Source organism: Bos grunniens, chromosome 8, assembly GCF_055505025.1.
Source record: "Bos grunniens cultivar Pamir isolate PY7600 chromosome 8, Bosgru_T2T1.0, whole genome shotgun sequence".
In the NCBI taxonomy this organism is placed as follows: Eukaryota; Metazoa; Chordata; class Mammalia; order Artiodactyla; family Bovidae; genus Bos; species Bos grunniens.
This window is the reverse complement of record NC_141172.1, coordinates 65,542,747-65,568,874: the sequence shown is the minus strand read 5'-3', so window position 1 is coordinate 65,568,874 and position 26,128 is coordinate 65,542,747. Positions and strand designations below refer to the sequence as shown.

At 38.8% G+C, this 26,128-nt stretch overlaps 1 long non-coding RNA gene across 1 annotated transcript in view; it reads right to left on the bottom strand.

Annotated features, from left to right (window-relative positions):
- Positions 1-26,128, bottom strand: part of LOC147367286 (uncharacterized) — a 34,274-nt gene that overhangs the window by 1,467 nt on the left and 6,679 nt on the right. The gene's annotated exons all lie outside the window — the stretch shown is intronic.

Genomic DNA, 26,128 nt, shown 5'->3' with positions numbered 1-26,128 from the left:
CGCTTTCCCCTCTCAAGTTGGTAGGCAGGCATTTTTCCCGCTGGGGCTGCAGGCAGGGTCAGGAACAGGATCTCCGAGAGCACCCATCCAAACAAGCGCTTGCTCCGGACCGCGTTCAGCCCCACCTTTCCACAGACCACAGGTGCTGGAGCGTGCCCCAAGGCTGCATGTTCCACCACCAGGTTCCGGACTGCCACTCTGGTCCACTCCAGCAAAGGTTCACACCTCCATACTGGTCCCCCAGACACCCTGAGGCTCAACCCCTCACCGCTCTCACGCTGGCCTGCGTGCTTTGCATCTGCGTAAGGCTTAAACTTCCAAACCGTCATCCCAAGAACCCAGCTGTTAGAAGGAAGGAGAAGGGCTGAGAAGGCACATTTGCTTTAGGAGCCCAGAGGACCAGTTCCCAGAGTGCTGAGCGATGATCATCTGGACTCAAGACTACATTTCCCGTTATCCTCCACGCCCTCCCCTTCATGTGACTGGCAGCATTTCCTCTCTTTTAGACGTTTGGAACTGGCTTTCCAGGTGGCGCTAGTGGTAGAGTCACCTGCCAAGAAGCCATCACAATATTGTAAAGTAAGCGAAAGTGAAAGTGAAAGTCCCTCAGTCTTGTCCAGCTCTTTGTGACCCCATGGATTATACAAGACCAGAATACTGGAGTTAGGTAGCCTTTCTCTTCTCCAGGGGATCTTCCCAAACCAGGAATGGAACCCACGTTTCCTGCATAGAAGGCAGATTTTTGACCAGCTGAGCCACAAGGGAAGCCCAAGAATACTGGAGTGGGTATCCTATCCCTTCTCCAGTGGATCTTCCCTACCCAGGAATCCAACTGGGGTCTCCTGCAGTGCAGGCAGATTATTTACAACTGAGCTATCAGGGAAGGCCATTGTAAAGTAATTATCCTTCAGTTAAAATAAATGAAAATGTTAGTCTCTCAGTCCTGTGGATTCTTTGTGACCCCATGGACTGTAGCCCACCAGGCTCCTTTGTCCATGGGATTCTCCAGGCAAGAATGCCAGAGTGGGTTGCCATTTCCTCCTCCAGGGCATCTTCCTAACCCAGGGATTGAGCCCAGGTCTTCTCCTACATTGCAGGCAGATTCTCTACCATCTGAGCCACCAGGGAATAAATCTTTAAAAAAATCACTTGCCATTGTAGGAGACGCAAGAGACCGAGGCTCAATCCCTGGGTTGGGAAGATCCCCTGGAGAAGGGCATGGCAACCCACTCCAGTATTCTTGCCTGGAGAACCCCATGGACACAGGAGCCTGGTAGGCTAGAGTCTATAGGGTCCAAAGACTCAGACCCAACTGAAGCAACTTAGCACACACAGACGTTTGGACTTGTCAGTGACTGCCTTTTTACCTCTATTCTTTTGTAACCTCTGGGTGTTTTGGATGAAATTTGACCTTGGCAATCCAGCACAATGTTTGCTTTCAGTCAGATGGCAGCTGGAAAAACAGCACCTGGTACAGAGGACTGGGGAAAGTTTGGGAAATTTAAATGTACACTGGGGATTAGAAATGTTAAGGAATACACGATTACTCTTGTTCAGTGTGAAAACAATGTAAGAATACATAAGAAATATACTAATTTACTTAAAAGCATGAATAATAAGGTACTTAGGGTTTAAGTTACACACTTTTTGAATTGACTACTTTTTTAAAGCAAAAACAGCATATATCACAAAGAAAATTTAAAATTGAAAGACAGATGCTTATTTTACTGTATTCTGAAAATTGTGTGCAGAAAATTTGTGCAAAGTAGGGGGAAAATTGAGATCTCCTTTCTTGGTATACCTTTTCAACACAAAGGACATAAAAATATTTCTTAGGATTAAGATAGTGAAAGTTACTAAAATATGGAGCACAGCAATACAGTAAAAGACTTCCCACCCAAAATTAGCAGAAGGAAAAAAATTATAAAGATCAGAACAAAAATAAATGAAAAAGAAATGAAAGAAACAATAGGAAAGCTTAATAAAAATGAAAGCTGTTTTTATGAGAAGACTTAACAGCAGTTTTACCAAATTAAAGAAAAAAGAGAGGAAAACATGCATGTTTTTCAAAAGTAAACAATACAGCCACATGGCAAAATAAAGTGATCAAGCAAATGTTTCAGTTCAGTTCAGTTGCTCAGTCATGTCCAACTCTTTGCGACCCCATGAATCACAGCACGCCAGACCTCCCTGTCCATCACCAACTCCCGGAGTTTACCCAAACTCATGTCCATCACATCGGTGATGCCATCCAGCCATCTCATCCTCTGTCGTCCCCTTCTCCTCCTGCCCCCTATCCCTCCCAGCATTAGGGTCTTTTCCAATGAGTCAACTCTTTGCATGAGATGGCCAAAGTATGGGAATTTCAGCTTCAGCATCAGTCCTTCCAATGAACACCCAAGACTGATCTCCTTTAGGATGGACTGATTAAGGAAATGCAAAACATACATCTTCCAGATATGACTTTGCACAATACATATACAAGTACAGAACAAAGAGAACTTGGGAACTTTTTTATGTGGGACAAAAAGCAAAGTAGTGGAGAGGGGTGGAACATTCCTCCAACAAACCTCCTTAGGACTTAGCATTAGGTATGTAAAAGCAAGACATCATAATAAAGAACTTTTACAAGAATTCAAAATATGAAATTTCAAAGAAAATTCCTAGGTTCTTTAAGGAAATGTTATTTTATATATATTCCCTCAGCCTCTTTCTCAAAAAATGCTCATCCTCCTACCCATCCCAGACCCTGATGCTTAATAGCCAGAGGACCTTCCAAACTCTTGTTTTTGACCATGAAGAAGTAGTTTTATACAGTAAGATTTATCATTTTTATTTTTTTGGCTTTTGGGACTTCTGTCATGTTTTTAAAGGCTGTCCTAATTTTTTTTTGAAGTAATTTATGTATTTTTAGTTTCCCAAGGCAAAAGCAATAAATATGTCAACATTGCCTTCCTGCTCCTCATCCAGTATTTATTAAGTCCCATGTACGGCACCACCATCTTGCTCAACTGCAGTGCCTCCACATCTGTTGCCCTGTATCAGGCATCGTTAAAACAGACACCAGTCAAGAATCAGACTTAATTAAAAATTGTTTTCAATCTTGTCCTGGGGTATATTCTATTGAATTTCCTCATGGCTAAATTTATATGAGACCCACTTTAAATACATTCTGCTCCTAAACAGCAATAAGACAAACTACCACCATAGACCCTTTGTCCTATAAGACTTAACATCACAACCACAAACTACGTTGCACAGAAACAATTATTTAAGTTAAGGGGTACCCCTTATCATTTTAAAATCAATTTCTGTCAAAATTATGTGATTGATGTTTAAATATAATTAACATATGTAGAATGAGATGATAATAAATGTGTGACATGTTTCATTTCCAGCACTTGAAATTCATGTAGCTTTCTTCTTACTTGTGCAAGAATTACCTATATGGATCCTGCATTATGGAAAATCTGCAAAGATATTCCTTGTATTTTTTGAAGGTCTTGGATGCATGCTTAAGGACTGGTGAGTTGAAAGGGCACAGTGAAGAGATAAATATGTCTCAGGTTGAGAAGCATTTCCAATGCTTGATCTACTCTTTCCCTTAAGCAGAATGGGGTAAATATAGAATAAGATTACAATAAAAAATATTTGGTTATCTTTAAGTGAAAGTTTTTGTGATGTTAAAAAATGAACAGTAGAGAGAAACATATTCAATTTATTCTTTTCTTAAGGAATTGCTTTGAGCTTGGTACTCCAGCATGCTGTCTCAAACTGGCATTACTAAACTGTCTTTCTACTTCATTTTTGAAGAATTAAAGATCCTCATGGGTGTAAAAGACTATGTTTTATCAAAATTCACCATGTTGTCAGAATAAAATAACCTGTTAGAAAATAACATTGCCAAAAGAATTAACCTGTTAGCAAACAGCATTGACAAGAGCAATGAGGCTGTTAATAAAGATGTGGTGTTGATATTAACACTCCCTCCCACCACTCCACTTCTATGTCTGAGAATATCTGCCCAAATCAGAAGAACTTAAGTGCAACCTGGGCTCTTTCTCAACCTGTTAACAAGGCTTACTGCTTCTCCCACAACCCTTAGGCCAAACTTTTAGAATCATTCTAACAGCTTGATGATGAGCACTTTCATCATGCAGTGAGATGTCCTCTGTTGGCCTCTTTTGCCTTTAGTTTGTTCACACAGATGTGTCCAGTTGCTAGGAGTGATGGGAAGACTGGACAAACATTTGTTACAGTTGATTTCATCTCAATCATCTGCTTGAGCATCCTGTACACAGCGGGAGCCAGCAGCAACATCAGGAACCACCTATGACCCAATTCTCTTATGTTAAACGTGAAGCTTAGATACAGCCTATGTCTAGCACTCAGGTGGTAGGAGAGCCTGAAGGAGAATCTAGTACCCTGACCTGGGGACAAGATGCACCCCTACCCCCAGTCATTTCCTCAAAAGCCTCTTTACCATAGCATTCCATATATGGTACCTATCATAACAACAGATAATGGTATTTTTTAAAATTCATTTTCAGTTGGAGGATAATTGCTTTACAATGTGTTGGTTTCTGCTGTACAGCAATGTACACCATAAGCATACATATATTCTGTCTCTCTTGAACCTTCCTCCCTACCCTCTAGATCATAATGGAGCACTGGCTTGAGCTCCCTGTGTTATACAGCAACTTCCCACTAGTTACATGATGCCTCTCTTTGCTTGAGCACTCTGGGAAGGTCCTGGGTAAGAATGATGGAGTGATGGAGTAAGAATGATAGTGTCTATAGGGGCCTTGCACAGGCCCAAGGGCTCTGGTGAACTTGGATTTCACCATGGCCTGATTTGCATCATCAGACTTCATGTCCCTAGTGAGCAGCACCTAGGGTTGTGTGGATACATTGATTTTGCAGCCCCTTTGCTCAGCCGAGTACTTATCCACAGAGACCTGAGCTAATAGTTGGTACTCAGAGTCCTGGGCTGCAAGTTAGCAGCATACTTTAATGTCAGATATCCTTGTTTTGTTTTTAAGATTTTTTTGATGTGGACCATTTTAAAAGTCTTTAGTTAATTTGTTACATTATGTTTTGGTGTTTTGGCACCAGGCACGTGGGACTTGGCTCACCGACCAGGGATCGAACCTGCGCCTCTTGCAGTGGAAGATGAAGTCTTAACCACTGGGCCACCAGGGAAGTCCTATATGCCCTTGTTTTTAAAATGCATAAGACCTTCTCTAACTGCAGAGGGAATGCAAACTTTCTGGACCTCCGTGAAAAATAGGCTCAAGCTTAGGAAATAACTGACTCCTGTTTTGCATAGTTATTTAGTTGGAAAAACAAACAAGTTTTCCTAAGGCATTAGAAATAGTATTGCCCTTAACGGTCAGAAATTGTGTTTTTGATTCCATTTTGTGTACAACATGTCAGCCACACGTGTGCTTAGTTAAGGGTTTAGAGAAGTCGCGATTGTGAAACAAAAATGTCCAGAAGAGGGCTCCAAAACTCAAAAGATGCAAAAAGATTTACTGAACAATGAAACAATATTTAAAAGAATATAGAAAGGTCCCTTGTGAAACCCAGAGCTCTCTCTTTCTGTTCTGCTTCCTTGTGGTGAAACAAAGTACAAGTCCACTAAGGAGGCTGAATGGTGTGCTGGCCTCCAAAAAGAGTGCAGAGTTGTTTTGGAAAGAGACCCTCTGGCTGCTGAACAAATACAATTGCCTGTGAACCTTACATTAAAAACAACACTAGATGAAATATTGCACAACTTATGCTTAAGTGGACTTTTGGATGTAGGGTTATGTTCACTGACAGATTTTAGCTTTAGAGAAATTTAATACTAATTTTGGTTAGAATTTGTATTGACAGCCGCTTCTAACATTTTAATTATGTATTTTTTTTTCTGATCCTAGAACTCTCAAGCAAGGAGCTTATATTTATGATCACATAAAGATACACTGATACACTGATCAATAACAATTTAAAAGATAACCTATGATGGCTAGATTGCCAAAAAATAAGAACCTATTTTTAGGGGAAATAAGAACCTCACAATTTAGCTAACTTCAATTTTGATATATCCTCTTTCTGTATTTCTAAATAGTAACATATTTATTCCTTGTAAATAAACTTATTGATTTCCTGTCTATGTTTGCATAAGCAAAGCTTCAAATGGTTACTCTGCAAAATAGGACACAGTTCTTGGGTTTCTCTTTACCTTGTAAAAATAAAACTTTGAGGAATTTATTTTTACAGATTTTCTCAGATTTTTACATTTTATTTTAATCTACCCATTTTAGATCAGAGTTAGGTTCAATGCATTTTAATTGAGAGAATGCTTTCCAGAACAATAATTACCAATATTTATTTAGTGCTTTCTATATTCCAGAATACTGCAAGCTATGTTCTTTAATGTTCAGAACAAGTCTGTGTGTGTATGTGTGTGTCCTCAATCATGTATGACTCTTTGCAACCCTATGGACTGTAGCCCATCAGGCTCCTCTGTGCATGGGACCTTTCATGGAGGAATACTGGAGTGGGTTGCCACTTCCTTCTTCAGGGGATCTTCCCAGCCCGAGGACTGAACCAGTCTCTAGCATCTCCTGCACTTGCAGGCAGATTCTTTACCACTGAGCCACCTAATCTTCAGAACAAGTCTAAGGCAACCTTATTAATCCATTAACCTCATATTACCCATTTACCCAGCTCATGCATATGTAACATGAATTTAAGAATGTCTACTCAACCCCGAAGCCCATTCCTATAACCACCGTGTGCATTTTAAATTATTTGAGAAAGCTGTGGTTATAGATCTTCAGATACTTTGATCCAAATTATAATTTAAATGTTTTTTATTGATTTGCCTTTCAATTGTTTTGATATTCCACAGGAGGAACATGTCCATAGCACACTCTCACTTCACAGGAAACCACAGTTCTTGGCACAGAAACTTTATAACTTTTTTAATAATTAAATGTATTTATTTTTAACTGAAGGATGCTTACTCTACAATATTGTGTTGGTTTCTGCCAAACATCAACATGAATCAGCTATAGGTATACCTATGTCCCCTCCCTCTTGAACCTCCCTTCCACCTCCTTCCCCATCCTACCCCTCTAGGTTGTTACAGAGCCCTGGTTTGAGTTCCCCGAATCACACGGCAAATTCCCATTGGCTATCTATTTTACATACGGTAATATATGTGTCCATGTTGCTCTCCATGCATCCCACCCCCTCCTTGCTCCCCCACCCCCACGTCCATAAGTCTGTTCTCTAAGTCTGCGTCTCCATTGCTGCCCTGCAGATAGGTTCATCAGTACCATCTCTCTAGATTCCACATATATGTGTTAATATACCAGATTTGTTTTTCTCTTTCTGACTTCAGTCTGTATAATAGGCCCTGGGTTCATCCACCTCATTGGAACTGGCTCAGATGCGTTCCTTTTTATGGCCGAGTAATATTACATTGTATATATGTACCACATCTTCTTTATCCATTCATCTGTTGATGGACATCTAGGTTGCCTCCATGTCCTAGCTATTATAAACAGTGCTGCCATGGACATTGGGGTTCATGTGGCACAGAAACTTTAAATCGCATAAATTGATACCCCGCCTTGTGTCAGTAGTTTCCCTCTAGATTTAATAAGTAAAGACATGGGACTTGCCCTGTGCCCTCACCCATGCCAGGCTCTGAACATCAAACACATGGTCACTGGTATTGCTATTTTCTAACAAGCAACTCCCAAATCTCTGGAGATTACACAGTTAAAGTGTGTTTCTTGCCCATATTTCAGTCTGTAACCATATAAGTGACCAAATGACTTGATATTCCTGGTACTTCTTTTCCAAGGGGTCACTCATGCATCTGGGTTCTTTATGTAAAGAAAAAAAAATATAATCCCCCCTCTTTCTTACTGCTGTCTTTTTGTTTCAGCCAATGAAAATAAGTGTGCAAGCCATTGCAGACTTGGCTTGAGTATAAATGCAGCTCATTGCAGTTGTTCTCTGCTCCTGAGCCTCCATGGCTGTATCTAATGTTGAAAGTTTTTTCTGACGTGTAATGTTTACTCCATGCTAACCTCCCTTTTAGCAATGCATTTGTGTTCTGAAGAACAGTTTGCACCTCTAAAATCTGACAGAAGTACCACAAAGGATCTGATAGTGTATAAAGATCAACAGGTATTTAGGGACTCATACCAGGAGGACTGGGCAACATGTTTGGGACTAGGACTAGGAAGACACTAGTGTTGGAGGCATTGTGCGATCCCAGAGGATCTGAAGAGTTTGGAATGGGCATGGTCAACAGCCCCAGGACAGCCTTACTCTAACACTGGGACTGAATCATTCAGCATATCTCACTCAAGCAGACATCCCCATGTGCTTAAAGTGGCTTGCTGTGTATATCATGTGCACTGTCTAACATAACCTTAGACACAGGGTACAGAAAGTTCCCATTAAACCATGGTAGTGAGTGGTCATCACCTATGTTAGGTGGTGCTGGAAAGTCATCTGTCCTGTGGCTATGGAGAATGGAATGAAAAATTAACTCCTCCAAGAGGGGCTGAGGGCTGGGCCGGTGAGGGACAAAATGTGTAGAATTGACAAAGACAGTTTGCTGCTGCTGCTAAGTCACGTCAGTCGTGTCCGACTCTGTGCAAGCCCATAGATGGCAGCCCACCAGGCTCCTGTCCCTGGGATTCTCCAGGCAACAATACTGGAGTGGGTTGCCATTTTCTTCTCCAGTGCATGAAAGTGAAAAGTGAAAGTGAAGTCGCTCAGTCGAGTCCGACTCTTCGCGACCCCATGGACTGTAGCCTATCAGGCTCCTCCGTCCATGGTATTTCCCAGGCAAGAGTACTGGACAAAGACAGTTTGGGGAAAGCCTTTTCTTTGTCCAGTGTCTCTTCCTCAAACTGAAGGATAAGCAAGATTTTTTGAGTGCTAACAGCCACTGCTGTTCAATGTAAAAACCAGTCAATCCTAAAGGAAATCAACCCTGAATATTTATTGGAAGGAATGATGCTAAAGCTGAAGCTCCAATATTTTTGCCACCTGATGTGTGGCTGACTCATTGGAGAAGAACTTGACACTGGGAAAGATTGAAGGCAAAAGGAGAAGGGGTGACAGATGGTTAGATAACTCAACTCATCACCAACTCAATTGGTGTTGAGTTGTCCATCACCAACTCAATGGACATGAATCTGAGCAAACTCTGGGAGACAGTGGATGACAGAGGAGCCTGGCGTGCTGCAGTCCATGGGGTCACAAAAAGTCAGACACGACTTAGCAACTGAACAAGAACAATAACTTCAATGTAAAGAGTGATATTTCTTCCCATCAAAATACCATGGGCTTGTCTCTTGCGATCTGTCACAGAAGGTTGCATTGGTCACTCAGTGTTCTCAGAGATTTAAAGATAATGCCAAACTGATTACAGCAAGTGACAGCTGTTGTTGGATGCGCTGTCACTGGCAATGTGCTTGCCAGATGCTTATGAACCTCAGATGATGATCGCTTGACTCTCCAGACTTAATTACTGGCTTGTTTTGGATTTGTCTGTGCTCTGGGATGTGTGTAGGTATGTGTGCTGTATTGAATCTGAGTGCTCCTCACTGTGACTGCTGTATGCTTGAGCCTGATTTAGCACAAGCTGGGAGGCTGGAGGGCTGTCCGGGGAAGGACTCCAAGGTGGCATGGACATGGTTTTCTGGTCAATAATCATAGTGAAACCCAGTTAGTATTTTTTCTGGGGTCTTTATCTAAAAACAAGGTTTGAGTTTTGCATTTATTATTATTTTACATTCAAGCTGCTCAAGTACTCTTACCTTAGCTTCTCCAACTTTTATTAACTTATATTTAGGTAGAAGTCACTTAGCAAAAACACCCCACCATGAAGCACTTTGAGCTAACTGCAGGAAATAGTGAAGGACAGGGATGCCTGGCATGCTGCAGTCCATGGGGTCACAGAGCTGGTCACAACTGAACAACTGAAAAACAACAATGAAGCACTTATATTTAAGCAAAGTTGCAAATTTTCCTCAAATACTGCTGACTTACCATCTCTTTTCTTCTTCCCCTGTGGGAGTCAGTTTCCATGTGTGAAGTGTTTTGCTTTAAATTCTTTTATGTTTTTCAATTGCTTGAATTTTTTTTTATTTTAGTCAATGAAATTCAGATCATTTCCCTAATGCTTACCTAATATTAAAACGCATTGTTTCAGGTGATTAATGTGAGATTTTGTTCTTAGCCTGTACAAAATATTCAATACATTTTGTGTCATTCTACTTTATCAAGGGAGACTGGGTCATTTTCTCTCTTGGAACCATAGTGAGAGTCTTCTGCAAACTGCTTATAGTTCCTCAAGTCAACATCAAACCCCATTCTTTGTACATCATAGTATTTCCTTCTCAGGAACCCTCTCCTTCTTGTATGCCTGTCCAATTCCTGCTCATCCTTCATGTCTCTGTGCAGGCGTCACCTCCCCTGGGAAGTCCTCCCTGGGAGGGAGGAAGCAGCAGCCTGGCTCCTCACCCCGCTGTCTTCCATGCTAACACACACACCATCATCCCGGTTACTTTCTTCACAAATAAAGATGACAGACCCTATGTTTATTTTTGCTATTTTATTTTATTTTTTTAATTATGTATTTATGCCTGCACTATGTCTTCATTGCTGCTCTCAGGCTTTCTCTAGTTGCGGTGAGTGAAGATTACTCTTTGTGGGTGGTGCAGTGGCTTCTTTGTTGCAGAGCATGGCTCTAAGTGCTCAGGCTTCAGTATTTGCAGCTCATGGGCTTAGTTTCTCCATGGCATAGGGGATCTTCCCCGACCAAAAATCAAACCTGTGTCCCCTGCACTGGCAGACAGATTCTTAACCACTGGACCACCAGGAAAACTCCCATCCTGGTCACTTTGACTCAGGCCTGATTGTATGGCTCTGCCAAGATGTTGTAGCTCTAGGGGACAAGGCTTTGTCCTTCTGTCCCCCTGCCCAGTCGGAGCCTGGCATATGATAGAGAACAGGTATCTTTGGATGGGTGAGCTGAGTGATGAAGAGGAAGTTGTCTTGAGAGATTTATGATACCTGGAGAAATCTCACTCCTTGGCCAGGCCTGAACTTGCTTTCTGTCTTCACCAGAGTATAGTGTTTGATCTTCTCAGCCACATTCTACTCAGTCTAGCCTTCAAAACTCTCCATCACCTCAAATACCACACCTATTTCTTATGCATTCTCTATTCCAACAAAGCATTTTCCTCATGGTTATATGAACAAGACACATTTTCATTTCCTTCTAGTCTTTACATATGTTGTTCCTTTTCATAGGAAGTCCATCCTTTTCTCTGATGCTAAACCATTTTTTAAAGACTTTTAAATTTTAGAATACATTTGTATTTACAGGAAAATTATAAAGATGGTACCAAGTGTAGTGAAGAGCTGACTCATTTGGAAAGACCCTGATGCTGGGAAAGATTGAGGGCAGGAGGAGAAGGGGATGACAGAGCATGAGATGGTTGGATGGCATCACTGACACAATGGACATGGGTTTGGGTGGACTCCGGGAGTTGGAGATGGACAGGGCTGTGGTTCATGGGGTCACAAAGAGTCAGACACGACTGAGCAACTGAACTGAACTGACTGACCAAGTGTAGCCTTATATCATTCATCCAGTTTTTCCAGATGTTAATGACTATGTACATTTTGGCCAAAACTAAGATGTCAATAATACAATATTGTTAACTAAAATACAGACTTTATTTGAATTCCATCAGTTTTTCCACTAGTGTACTCTTCTATTCCCGGATGCAGTCCAACTTAGAACATTGCATTTAAGGACATACTTAAAGTGATGAAAGAGAAAAACCTACAACAGATTACTGTACCCAGCAAGGATCTCATTCAAATATGGAGAAATCAAAAGTTTTACAAACAAGCAAAAGCTGAGAGAATTCAGCACCACCAAACCAGCTCTTCAACAAATGCTAAAGGATCTTCCCTAGACAGAAAACACAGAAAAGGTGTATAAACTTGAACCCAAAATAACAAAGTAAATGGCAATGGGATCATTCTTATCAATAATTACCTTAAATGTGGATGGGTTGAATGCCCCAACCAAAAGACAAAGACAGGCGGAATGGATTCAAAAACAAGATCCCTATATATGCTGTCTACAAGAGACCCACCTCAAAAGAAGGGACACATTCATACTGAAAGTGAAGGGCTGGAAAAAGATATTTCATGAAAAATGGAGACCAAAAGAAAGCAGGAGTAGCAATACTCATATTAGATAAAATAGACTTTGAAATAAAGGCCGTGAAAAGAGACAAAGAAGGTCACTATAATGATCAAAGGGTCAATCCCAGGAGAAGATATAACAATTATAAATATATATGCACCCAACACAGGAGCACTGCAATATGTAAGTCAAATGCTAACAAGTATGAAAGGGGAAATTAACAGTAACACAATAATAGTGGGAGACTTTAATACCCCATTCACATGAATGGATAGATCAACTAAACAGAAAATTAGCAAGGAAACAGAAACTTTAAATGACACAATGGACCAGTTAGACCTAATTGATATCTATAGGACATTTCACCCCAAAGCAATGAATTTTACCTTTTTCTCAAGTGCACATGGAAACTTCTCCAGGATAGATCACAATATGGGCCATAAATCTCCAGTTCAGTTCAGTCACTCAGTCGTGTCTGACTCTGTGACCCCATGAATCACAGCACACCAGGCCTCCGTGTCCATCACCAACACCCAGAGTCTACCCAAACTCATGTCCATCGAGACAGTGATACCAATCAGCCATCTCATCCTCTGTCGTCCCCTTCTCCTCCTGCCCCCAATCCCACCCAGCACCAGGGTCTTTTCCAATGAGTCAACTCCTCGCATGAGGTGGCCAAAGTATTGGAGTTTCAGCTTCAGCATCAGTCATTCCAGTGAACACCCAGGACTGATCTTTTTAGGATGGACTGGTTGGATCTTCTTGCAGTCCAAGGGACTCTCAAGAGTCTTCTCCAACACCACAGTTCAAAAGCATCAATTCTTTGGCGCTCAGCTTTCTTCACAGTCCAACTCTCACATCCATACATGATCACTGGAAAACCATAGCCTTGACTCGTATATTGACCTTTGTTGGCAAAGAAGTGTCTCTGCTTTTTAATATGCTATCTAGTTTGGTCATAACTTTCCTTCCAAGGAGTAAGCGTCTTTTAATTTCATGGCTGCAATTACCATCTGCAGTGATTTTGGAACCCCAAAAAATAAGGTCTGACACCATTTCCACTGTTTCCCCATCTATTTTCTGTGATGTGATGGGACCAGATGCCATGATCTTAGTTGTCTGAATGTTGAGCTTTAAGCCAACTTTTTCACTCTCCTCTTTCACTTTCATCAAGAGGCTCTTTAGTTCCTCTTCACTTTCTGTCATAAGGGTGGTGTCATCTGCATATCTGAGGTTATTGATATTTCTCCTGGCAATCTTGATTCCAGCTTGTGCTTCTTCCAGCCCAGCGTTTCTCATGATGTATTCTGCATATAGTTAAATAAGCAGGGTGACGATATACAGCCTTGACATACTCCTTTTCCTATTTGGAGCCAGTCTGTTGTTCCATGTCCAGTTCTAACTGTTGCTTCCTGACCTGAATACAGGTTTCTCAAGAGGCAGGTCAGGTGGTCTGGTATTCCCATCTCTTGACGACTTCTCCACAGTTTATTGTGATCCACACAGTCAAAGGCTTTGGCATAGTCAATAAAGCAGAAATAGATGTTTCTCTGGAACTCTCTTGCTTTTTCCATGATCCAGCGGATATTGGCAATTTGATCTCTGGTTCCTCTGCTTTTTCTAAAACCAGCTTGAACATCAGGAAGTTCACGGTTCACGTATTGCTGAAGCATGGCTTGGAGAATTTTGAGCATTACTTTACTAATGTGAGATGAGTGCAATTGTGCGGTATTTTGATCATTCTTTGGCATTGCCTTTCTTTGGGACTGGAATGAAAACTGACCTTTTCCAGTCTTGTGGCCACTGCTGAGTTTTCCAAATTTGCTGGCATATTGAGTGCAGCACTTTCACAGCATCATCTTTCAGGATTTGAAAGAGCTCAACTGGAATTCCATCACCTCCACTAGCTTTGTTCATAGTGAGGCTTTATAAGGCCTATTTGACTTCACATTCCAGGGTGTCTGGCTCTAGGTGAGTGATCACACCATCATGATTATCTGGGTCATGAAGATCTTTTTTGTACAGTTCTTCTGTGTATTCTTGCAATGTCTTCTTAATATCTTCTGTTTCTGTTAGGTCCATACAATTTCTGTCCTTTATCAAGCACATCTTTGCATGAAATATTCCCTTGGTATCTCTAATTTCTGAAGGAGATCAGCCCTGGGATTTCTTTGGAAGGAATGATGCTAAAGCTGAAACTCCAGTACTTTGGCCACCTCATGCGAAGAGTTGACTCATTGGAAAAGACTCTGATGCTGGGGGGATTGGGGGTGGGAGGAGAAGGGGACGACAGAGGATGAGATGGCTGAATGGCATCACCGACTCGATGGACATGAGTCTGGTTGAACTCTGGGAGTTGGTGATGGACAGGGAGGACTAGCGTGCTGTGATTCATGGGGTCGCAAGGAGTCAGACACGACTGAGTGATTGAACTGAACTGAACTGAACTGATCTCGAATTTTCTTGGAGATGTCTAGTCTTTCCCATTCTGTTATTTTCCTCTATTTCTTTGCATTGATCGCTGAGGAAGGCTTTCTTATCTCTCCTTGCTATTCTTTGGAACTCTGCATTCAGATGCTTAGATCTTTCCTTTTCTCCTTTAATTTTTGCTTCTTTTCTTTTCATAGCTATTTGTAAGATCTCCCTCCTCAGACAGCCGTTTTGCCTTTTTGCATTTCTTTTCCATGCGAATGGTCTTGACCCCTGTCTCGTGTACAATGTCACGAACTTCGTCCATAGTTCATCAGGCACTCTGTCTATCCGATCTAGTCCCTTAAATCTATTTCTCACTTCCACTGTATAATCATAAGGGATTTGATTTAGGTCTTACCTGAATGGTCTAGTGGTTTTCCCCACTTTCTTCAATTTAAGTCTGAATTTGGCAATAAAGAATTCATGATCTGAGCCACATTCAGCTCTTGGTCTTGTTTTTGCTGACTGTATAGAGCTTCTCCATCTTTGGCTTCAAAGAATATAATCAATCTGATTTAGGTGTTGACCATCTGGTGATATCCATGTATAGAGTCTTCTCTTGAGTTGTTGGAAGAGGGTGTTTGCTATGACCAGTGTGTTCTCTTGGTAAAACTCTATTAGCCTTTGCCTTGCTTTATTCTGTACTCCAAGGCTAAATTTGCCAGTTACTCCAGGTGTTTCTTGACTTCCTACTTTTGCATTCCAGTCCCCTATAATGAAAAGGACATATTTTTGGGGTGTTATTCTAAAAGGTCTTGTAGGTCTTCATAGAACCATTCAACTTCAGCTTCTTCAGCATTACTGGTTGAGGCACAGGCTTGGATTACCGTGATATTGAATGGTTTGCCTTGGAAACGAACAGAGATCATTCTGTCGTTTTTGAGATTGCATCCAAGTACTGCATTTTGGACTCTTTTGTTGACCATGATGGCTACTGCATTTCTTTTAAGGGATTCCTGCCCACAGTAGTAGATATAATGGTCATCTGAGTTAAATTCACCCATTCAAGTCCATTTTAGTTTGCTGATTCCTGGAATGTCAATATTCACTCTTGCCATCTGTTTGACCACTTCCAATTTGCCTTGATTCATGGACCTAACATTTCAGGTTCCTATGCAATAGTGCTCTTTACAGCATCGACCTTGCTTCTATCACCAGTCATATCCACAACTGGCTATTGTTTTTTTGCTTTGGCTTCATCCCTTCATTCTTTCTGGAGTTATTTCTCCACTGATCTCCAGTAGCATATTTGGCACTTAAATCTAGCCTTGGTAAATTTTTAAAAAATTGAAATCATTCCAAGCATATTTCTGATCACAATGCAGTAGGTTTAGATGTCAACTACAGGAAAAATAAAAAACTTAAAAATACAAACATATGGAGGCTAAACAACACATTTCTGAATAACCAACAAATCACAGAACAAATCCAAAAAGAAATCAAAATATGCATAGAAATGAATGAAAATGAAAACACAACAACCCAAAACCTATGGGATTCAGTGAAAGCAGTGCTAAGGGGAAGGTTCATAGCAATACAAACTTACCTCAAGAAACAAGAGAAAAATCAAATAACCTAACTTTACAATTGAAGCAACTAGAAAAAGTATAAATTAAGAACCTCAGGGTTAGTAGAAGCAAATAAATCATAAAAATTAGAGCAGAAATAAATGAAAAAGAACCAAAGGAGACCATAGCAAAAATCAACAAAGCTAAAAGCTTGTTTATGGAGAAGATAGATAAAATAGACAAACCATTAGCCAGAGTCATCAAGAAAAAAGGGAGAAGAATGAAATCAACAATATTAGAAATAAAAATGGAGAAATCACAACAGGCAACATAGAAACACAAAGGATCATAAGAGACTACTATCAGCAACTATATGCCAATAAAATGGACAACTTGGTAGAAATGGAAAAATTCTTTGAAAAGTATAACTTTCCAAAACAGAACCAGGAAGAAATAGAAAATCTTAACAGACCCATCACAAGCACTGAAACTGAAACTGTAATCAGAAATCTTCCAGTAAACAAAAGCCCAGGACCAGATAGCTTCACAGTTGAATTCTACCAAAAATTTAGAGAAGAGCTAGAACTTATCCTACTCAAACTCTTCCATAAAATTGCAGAGGAAGGTAAACTTCCAACCTCATTCTATGAGGCCAACATCACCCTAACATGAAAACCAGACAAAGAAGCCACCAAAAAAAAAAAAAAAAGAAAGAAAGAAAACTATAGGGCAATAATACTGAGGAACATAGATTCAAAAATCCTCAACAAAATTCTAGCAAACAAAATCCAACAACATATTAAAAAGATCATACATCATGACCAAGTGAGTTTTATCCCAGGGATACAAGGATTCTTCAATATTTGCAAATCAATCAATCTGATACACCACATTAACAAATTGAAAGATAAAATCCATATGATTATCTCAATAGATGCAGAGAAAGCCTTTGACAAAAGTCAACATCCATTAATGATAAAAAAAAAAACCACCCCTCCAGAAAGCAGGAATAGAAGAAACATACCTCAACATAATAAAAGCCATATATGATAAACCTACAGCAAACATCCTCAATGGTGAAAAATTGACAGCATTTCCCCTAAAGTCAGGAACAAGACAAGGGTGCCCACTTTCACCACTACTATTCAACATAGTTTTGGAAGTTTTGGCCACAGCAATCAGAGCAGAAAAAGAAATAAAAGGAGTCCTGATTGGAAAAGAAAAAGTAAAATTCTCACTGTTTGCAGATGACATGATCCTCTACATAGAAAACCCTAAAGACTCTACCAGAAAAACATTAGAGCTAATCATTGAATATAGTAAAGTGGAAGTATATGAAATTAATGCACAGAAATCCCTTGCATTCCTATAAACTAACAATGAGAAAACAGAGAAATTAAGGAAACAATTCCATTCACCATTGCAATGAAAAGAATAAAGTGTTTAGGAATAAATCTCCCTAAAGAAACAAAAGACCTATATATAAAAAACTATAAAACACTGATGAAAGAAATCAGAAATGACACAAATAGATGGAGAAATATACCACGTTCATGGATTGGAAGAATCAATATAGTGAAAATGAGCATACTACCCAAAGCAATTTATAGATTCAATGCAATCCCTATCAAGGTACCAATGGTATTTTTCAGAGAACTAGAATAAATAATTTTACAATTTGTATGAAAGTACAAAAAACCTCGAATACTCAAAGTGATCTTGAGAAAGAAGAATGGAAATGGAGGAATCAACCTGCCTGACTTCAGACTATACTACAAAGCTACAGTCATCAAGACAGTATGGTATTGGCACAAAGATAGAAATATAGATCAATGGAACAAAATAGAAAGCCCAGAGATAAATCTACACACCTATGGACAGCTTATCTTTGACAAAGGAGGCAAGAATATACAATGGAGAAAAGACAATCTTGTTAACAGATGGTGCTGGGAAAACTGGTCAACCACTTGTAAAAGAATGAAACTAGAACACTTTCTAACACCATACACAAAAATAAACTCAAAATGGATTAAAGATCTCAACATAAGACCAGAAACTATAAAACTCCTAGAGGAAAATATAGGCAAAACCCTCTCTGACATAAATCACAGCAGGATCCTCTATGACCCACCTCCCAGAGTAATGGAAATAAAAGCAAAAATAAACAAATGGGACCTAATTAAACTTAAAAGCTTTTGCACAAGGAAGGATACTATAAGCATGGTAAAAAGACAGCCTTCAGAATGGGAGAAAATAGTATCAAATGAAGCAACTGATAAAGAATTAATCTTAAAAATATATAAGCAGCTCCTGCAGCTCAATTCCAGAAAAATAAATGATCCAATCAAAAAATGGGCCAAAGAACTAAACAGACATTTCTCCAAAGAAGATATAAAGATGGCTAACAAACACATGAAAAGATGCTCAACATCACTCATTATCAGAGAAATACAAATCAAAACCACAATGAGGTACCATCTCATGCCAGTCAGAATGGCTGCTATCAAAGTCTATAAACAATAAATGCTGGAAAGGGTGCGGAGAAAAGGGGACCCTCTTACACTGTTGGTGGGAATGCAAACTAGTACAGCTACTATGGAGAACAGTGTTGAGATTCCTTAAAAAACTGAAAATAGAACTGCCTTATGACCCAGCAATTCTACTGTTGGGAATACACACTGAGGAAACCAAAATTGAAAGAGACATGTGTATCTCAATGTTCATCGCAGCACTGTTTACAATAGCCAGGACATGGAAGAAACCTAGATGTCCATCGGCAGATGAATGGATAAGAAAGCTGTGGTACATATATACAATCGAATATTACTCAGCCATTAAAAAGAATGTATTTGAATCAGTTCTAATGAGGTGGATGAAACTGGAGTCTATTATACAGAGTGACGTAAGTCAAAAAGAAAAACATCAATACAGTATACTAACACATATATATGGAATTTAGAAAGATGGTAACAATGAGCCTATATGAGAGACAGCAAAAGAGACACAGATGTAAAGAACAGTCTTTTGGACTCTGTGGGAAAAGGTGAGGGTGGGATGATTTGAGAGAATAGCATTGAAACATGTAATTATATGTGAAACAGATCACCAGTCCAGGTTTGATGCATGAGACAGGATGCTCAGGGCTGGTGCACTGGGATGACCGAGAGGGATGGGATGGGGAGGAAGATGGGAGGAGGGATTCAGGATGGGGAACACATGTAAACCCATGGCTGACTCATGTCAATGTGTGGCAAAAGCCACTACAATATTGTAAAGTAATTAGCTTCCAATTAAAATAAATAAATAAATTAAAAACAAACAAACAAACAAAAAAAACCATTGCATTTGGTTGTCATATAGCTCCTTTGTTTCCTCTGACCTGAGGCAGATTCTCAGGCTTCTCTTGTTTCTGATGACCTTGAGAAGTGCTGGTCAGGTATGCTATAGAGATTCCTTCAATATGAGTTTGTTTTATATTTTCTCATGTTTGGACTGAGATTATAAATTTTGGGGAAGACTACTGCACATGTGAACGCTTCCTAGGTGGGGCTAGTGGTAAGGAACTTGCCTACCAATGCAGGAGACATAAGAGAGGTAGGTTCAAGTCCTGGGTTGGGAAAATTCCCTGGAGGAGGGCATGGCAACTCACTCCAGTGTTCTTGCCTGGAGAATCCCATGTACAGAGGAGTCTGGAGGGCTACAGTCTTGGCATCACAAAGAGTCAGACATGACTGAAGAGACAAGTCAGTCAGTCAGGGGGTCCATGATCGTAAAATGTCATTGACGATATTATCCTTGATCCAATACTTTGACCATCTGATGTGCAGAACTGACTCATCAGGAAAAGACCCTGATGCTGGGAAATATTGAAGGCAGGAGGAGAAGGGGACGACAGAGGATGAGATGGTTGGATGGCATCACCAACTCGATGGACATGGGTTTGAGCAAGCTCTGGGAGTTGATGATGACAGGGAATCTTGTTCCATGAGGTCGCAAAGTGTCGGACACGACTGAGCAACTGAACTGAACTTATCCTTGATCATCTGGCCAAGGTAGTGTTCTCCAGGCTTAGTCACAGTAAAATTATTTTTTTCTGTCTCTGTTCCTTCCCTTTCTGTTCTTTGGAGGAAACTTGCTGAGTCAATTTATATTGAAGTTGGGAAGAGATGTTGGTAGAAGGAATTAAGCATCACCTCCTAGAGGAGGTAGAGTGCATATTTTGTAAAATTTTTTGCTGTTCTCATCTCATTCCCATATATTTTTAGGTTATTTCTTAGTGGTCACCATTAAAATTATGATTAACATACTTATTTATAATGATCTAATTTGAATTCATGTCATTTAGCTTCAGTAGGATATAAAATCTCTGATCCTATATAGCTCTGCTTCCTCTTATGAAGTTACTGTCTAAAATTACATTTTTATACATTGTATAGTAAGCTTTGTGATTATTGTTTTATGCAAACAATAAGAGTCTTATAGGAAATAAAATGAAGAGTTATAAGCCAAAAATATAATAATATTGACGTTTAAGTTTACCTATGTAATTGTCTTTGCTAAAGTGCTTTCTTTGTATGACCTTATTATGACCTTTATATGACCTAGACACTTATTGTCTAGTGTCTTTTCATTTCAACCTGAAGAACTCCCTTTGGCATTTCTTGTAGGAAAGTGAGTAAACAATGAACTCCCTCAGCATTGTTTGTGCAGGAATGTTTTTAATTCTCCTTCATTTTTGAAAGACAGTTTTATCAGCCATAGAGTTTTTGATGACAGTTTTTCCCCACTTCAGCACTTAAAAAATGACATTGTATTCTTTTTTGGCCTTAAAGATTTCTGATGAAAAAACTACCATTAATCTTGAAGATCTATTTTCCTTGATGGGTTCCTTTTTTTCTATTACTTTTGAGATTCTCTCTTTCTCGTTGGCTTTTGACAATTTATTTGTAATCCATCTCAGTGGGGACCTCTTTGAGTTTATCCTACTGGGGTTCATTGAAGTTATTGAATATATAAACTTTTGTCTTTTACCAAATTTGGAAAGCTTTTAGTCATTATTTTTTTCAAATACTGTGTCTGTTCCTTTCTCTTTCTTCTCTTTTTGGGATGTCTGTCATGTATACTTTGGTACACTTGTCTCAAGAGTCTCTTAAAGTCTGTTAATTTTTCTTTATTTTTCTTCTTCCTCCTCTCAGAGGAGTAATGATTGAATCATTGAGTAACTGATAATTTCAATTGTTCTGTCTTTAAGTTCACTGATTCTTTCTTCTGCTTGAAAAAAATCTACTGTTGAAATCCTTTAGTTTTTTCACTTCACTTATTGTTTTTTTTAGCTTCAGAATTTATGTTTGTTTTATTTTGATACTATTTCCTTATTGATATTCTCTATTATTTTCAAGCATCAGTCTCCTGATTTCCTTTAGTTCCTTGAGCATATTTAAGACAATTGATTTAAAATCTTTGTCTAATATGTCCAATGTTTGTGGTTCCTAAGGAGGTAATTCCAGATATTTCCTTTGTGAATGTTTCACATTGTCTTGTTTTTTTTTTTTTTTCATGCTTTATAATTTTTTGGTTCTTGTTGGAAATGAAATTTTGAGTAATATAATGTGATAATTTAGGAAATTATATTTTTCTCTTATTTAGGATTTCTTTTTGTTTTTTGTTATAGGATTTAGCTGTTGGTTTAATAACTTTTCTAGACTATGTTTGAGAGTCTGTGTATTTTTTCACTTTTTGTTTTCAGTTTTTAAAGTTTATGTTCCATTAGTTTTTCTTCAGTAGTGTTTTGAAACATGTTTTAAATCACGGGAGAGAGACCAGGAGAGAAGAAGAAAAAGAAGAGGAGGAGAAGGAAGAAAAGGAGGAAAAAATGTAGAAGAGAAGGAAAGAGAAAACAAAAAATTCTCTAGCCCATTTTTTTAAATAAATTGGTTCTGTGATGAGACATTCCTTTGATTCTTATCTAGTTAGTTTCCAATTTTGCTTTAACTTTCACTTCAGCCAGAGGTGAAAATTAAGAGTCTTTTAAGGTGTTTTCTAAGCATAATAATTGCCCTGGGCATGTGTACATCTTCCTATATTTCCTTATTATTGTTGTTTTTTAGTTGCTAAGCTGTGTCCCAACTGTTTGTGACCCCATGGACTGTAGCCCACCAGATTCCTCTGTCCTTGGGATTTCCCAGTCAAGAATACTGGAGTGGGTTGCCATTTCCTTCTCCAGGGGATCTCCCTGACCCAGGAATCAAATCCACATCTCCTGCATTGGTAGGCAGCTTCTGTATCTCTGAGCCACCAGGGTAGCTCATATTTCCTTATACATGTGTGCTTTTAAACATTGCAGTTTCCCAAAGAGACTCTATTCCTAGATTTTCCTTCCAGTCTATCAGTGCTTTATTTTTTGGTCTCAAGATATATTTTTTCCCCAGGTGGCCATGTGCTGTTAATCTGCCTTACTGAGTTTTTAAGTAATTCTTTGAGTGATTTTTGAGTTAGGCAAAACAAGGACAAGTGCCTTTGTATGTCCTTCAGCTACCCCAGACTGGTTAAAATAGACAAAAACAGTTTAATAATATCGTGTTCTGTTCTCTTTAGGACTAGGGACTAGAGTGCTAGATTGAGAGCATGAGTTATTATGTTCAATACCTTGGTCAAATCAGGGAAGGGATTGGGAGGAGAGCAGTTAAAAAATACCAAATATATACTTCTTTCTTTACTTCTTTTTCTGTACTCCAAAGAGTGCAATATGCATCTTTAACTTACTTTATCCTATCTTTAAATAATATTATCGATATATAACTTTATAGGATAGTAAACTTACAATAAAACAATCCCACCTGCCCACATTCTGGCCCTGTGTGCCATTGGGCCATATATTTTACTTCAAATTTAGACAGAAACTCCCAAGTACAATTTTATTGTTTTCACTTTAAACATGGACACCTTATCTTTGACAAAGGAGGCAAGAATATACAATGGAGAAAAGATAATCTTGTTAACAGATGGTGCTGGGAAAACTGGTCAACCACTTATGAAAGAATGAAACTAGAACACTTTCTAACACCATACACAAAAATAAACTCAAAATGGATTAAAGATCTAAATGTAAGACCAGAAACTATAAAACTCCTAGAGGAGAACATAGGGAAAACACTTTCTGACATAAATCACAGCAGGATCCTCTATGACCCACCTCCCAGAATATTGGAAATAAAAGCAAAAATAAACAAAGGGGACCTAATTAAAATTAAAAGCTTCTGCACAACCAAGGAAACTATAAGCAAGGTGAAAAGACAGCCTTCAGAATGGGAGAAAATAATAGCAAATGAAGCAACTGACAAACAACTAATTTCAAAAATATACGAGCAACTCCTACAGCTCAATTCAGAAAAATAAATGACCCAATCAAAAAGTGGGCCAAAGAACTAAACAGACATTTCTCCAAAGAAGACATACAGATGGCTAACAAACACATGAAAAGATGCTCAACATCATTCATTATCAGAGAAATGCAAATCAAAACCACAATGAGGTACCATTTCACGCCAGTCAGAATGGCTGCTATCCAAACATCTACAAGCAATAAATGTTGGAGAGGGTGTGGAGAAAAGGGAAGCCTCTTACACTGTTGGTGGGAATACAAACTAGTACAGCCACTATGGAGAACAGTGTGGAGATTCCTTAAAAAACTGAAAATAGAACTGCCTTATGACCCAGCAATCCCACTGCTGGGCATACACACCGAGGAAACCAGAATTGAAAGAGACACGTGTACCCCAATGTTCATCGCAACACTGTTTATAATAGCCAGGACATGGAAGCAACCTAGATGTCCATCAGCAGATGAATGGATAAGAAAGCTGTGGTACATATACACAATGGAGTATTAGCCATTAAAAAGAACACATTTGAATCAGTTCTAATGAGGTGGATGAAACTGGAGCCTATTATACAGAGTGAAGTAAGCCAGAAAGAAAAACACCAATACAATATACTAATGCATATATGTAGAATTTAGAAAGATGGTAACGATAACCCTGTATGCGAGACAGCAAAAGAGACACAGATGTACAGAACAGTCTTGTGGACTCTGTGGGAGAGGGAGAGGGTGGGATGATTTGGGAGAATGGCATTGAAACATGTTTAATATCATATATGAAAGTCGCCAGTCCAGGTTCAATGCAGGATACAGGATGCTTGGGGCTGGTGCACTGGGCTGACCCAGAGGGATGGTATGGGGAAGGAGGTGGGAGGGGGGTTCAGGATGGGGAACTCATGTACACCTGTGGCAGATTCATGTTGATGTATGGCAAAACCAATACAACATTGTAAAGTAATTAGCCTCCAATTAAAATAAATATATTAAAAAAAATAAGATGGTTAAAAAATTTTTTTTGAAAATAAAATGAAAAAACAATTCATAAAACTATCTACTTATTTACCATTCCTAGATCTGTTTCCAACTGATATACTTTCACTTCAGCTTGACAAACTTCTTTATAATTTCTTAAAATGCAGAATTCCTAAAGGAATTCTCTTAACATTCATGTATTTGAAAAATGTTTATTTTAATTCAAATTTGAAGAGTTTTTGTGCTGAAAATTCAATTCTAAGTTGACTTTTTTCTTTTAATATTTTAGAAATGTCACTCTTTTGCTTCTGACTTGCATTGTTTCTGAGATGCTCAGCTACCATTTTTCATAGTTGGTTTTCTGTATTTTAAATCTTTTTCCTCTATTCTTGCTTTTAGAAGTTTTTCTTAGTATTTGCTTTTTTATCAATTTGACCATAAATGACTTAATTACAGATTTTAAAAAAATTATGTGATCTTTTTTGACCTTCTTGAAATTGAGGATATGTATTTTCCTGAAATTTTGAATATCTTCAGCCATTTATTAAATTTTTTGTCACTTCTCAACCACAATTTTTTTCTGGGGCTCCAAATTGCACATACATTAGATTACTTGATATTTTTCTAAATTACTAATGTTTTGTTTGAAGATTTGAGGAAGTGATTTTCTTTTTTTTTTTTTTTTCAGTCTTTTCTCCTGTTCCCACCGTGCTTTATTTTAGATAGCTTACTTTGGACCTGTTTGTTGATCTTTTCCTTTTCTGTGTTCCATTTGCAATTGTATTAGTCACATACAATTTCATGAAAACTTACTTTAAAATCTAGCAGCTTTAAATAGAAACACGAATCATGTGGCTTAGTTGTATGGTTCAGGCTCACAGTCTCTCCTGAGACTGCAGTCAACCTTTCATCTGGGAATGCAGTCATCTCCAGGCTTGACTGGGGCTGGTGAATATACTTCAGTTTCACTCACTGATTTTTAACAGTCCTCAGTTCCCCATTGACTGTGGCCAGAGATTTTGGATCCTTAACATGTGTGCCTTTCCATAGGACTGATTATATTAATAACATATCAATTTGTTTTTCTCACAGTGAGTGATAAGAGAGGGAGGGAAAAAGAAGGAGAAGGAGAGAGAGACAGAGGAAGAGAATAATGAAAATGGGAATAGTTTATATCCTAAGTGACATATCAGAAATGACATATCATCATTTATACCATATGCTATTTTTTTTTTAAATATAGATCAACCTCACTATAATATGAAAGAGTCTGAATACAAGAGTCTGAATACTAGGAGGCAAGGAACATCAGGAGGCTTTTTAAAACTGTACAAAATAATTCCATTTTAGATTTTATGGTCTTAGTTCCAGATATACTGTGTGTGTGTGTGTGTGTAGTTTTCATATCTCTTCCGAGACAGGACAATATATTCAGTATCCAGATCTCTTATAGCATGTGGGTTTTTAAACTACACTGTTTCTTTCATTTCTGGAACTGGAGTGCTCTAGTACATTCAAGTCAATTATTTCTTATTTCATTTTGGTCTCATTTGT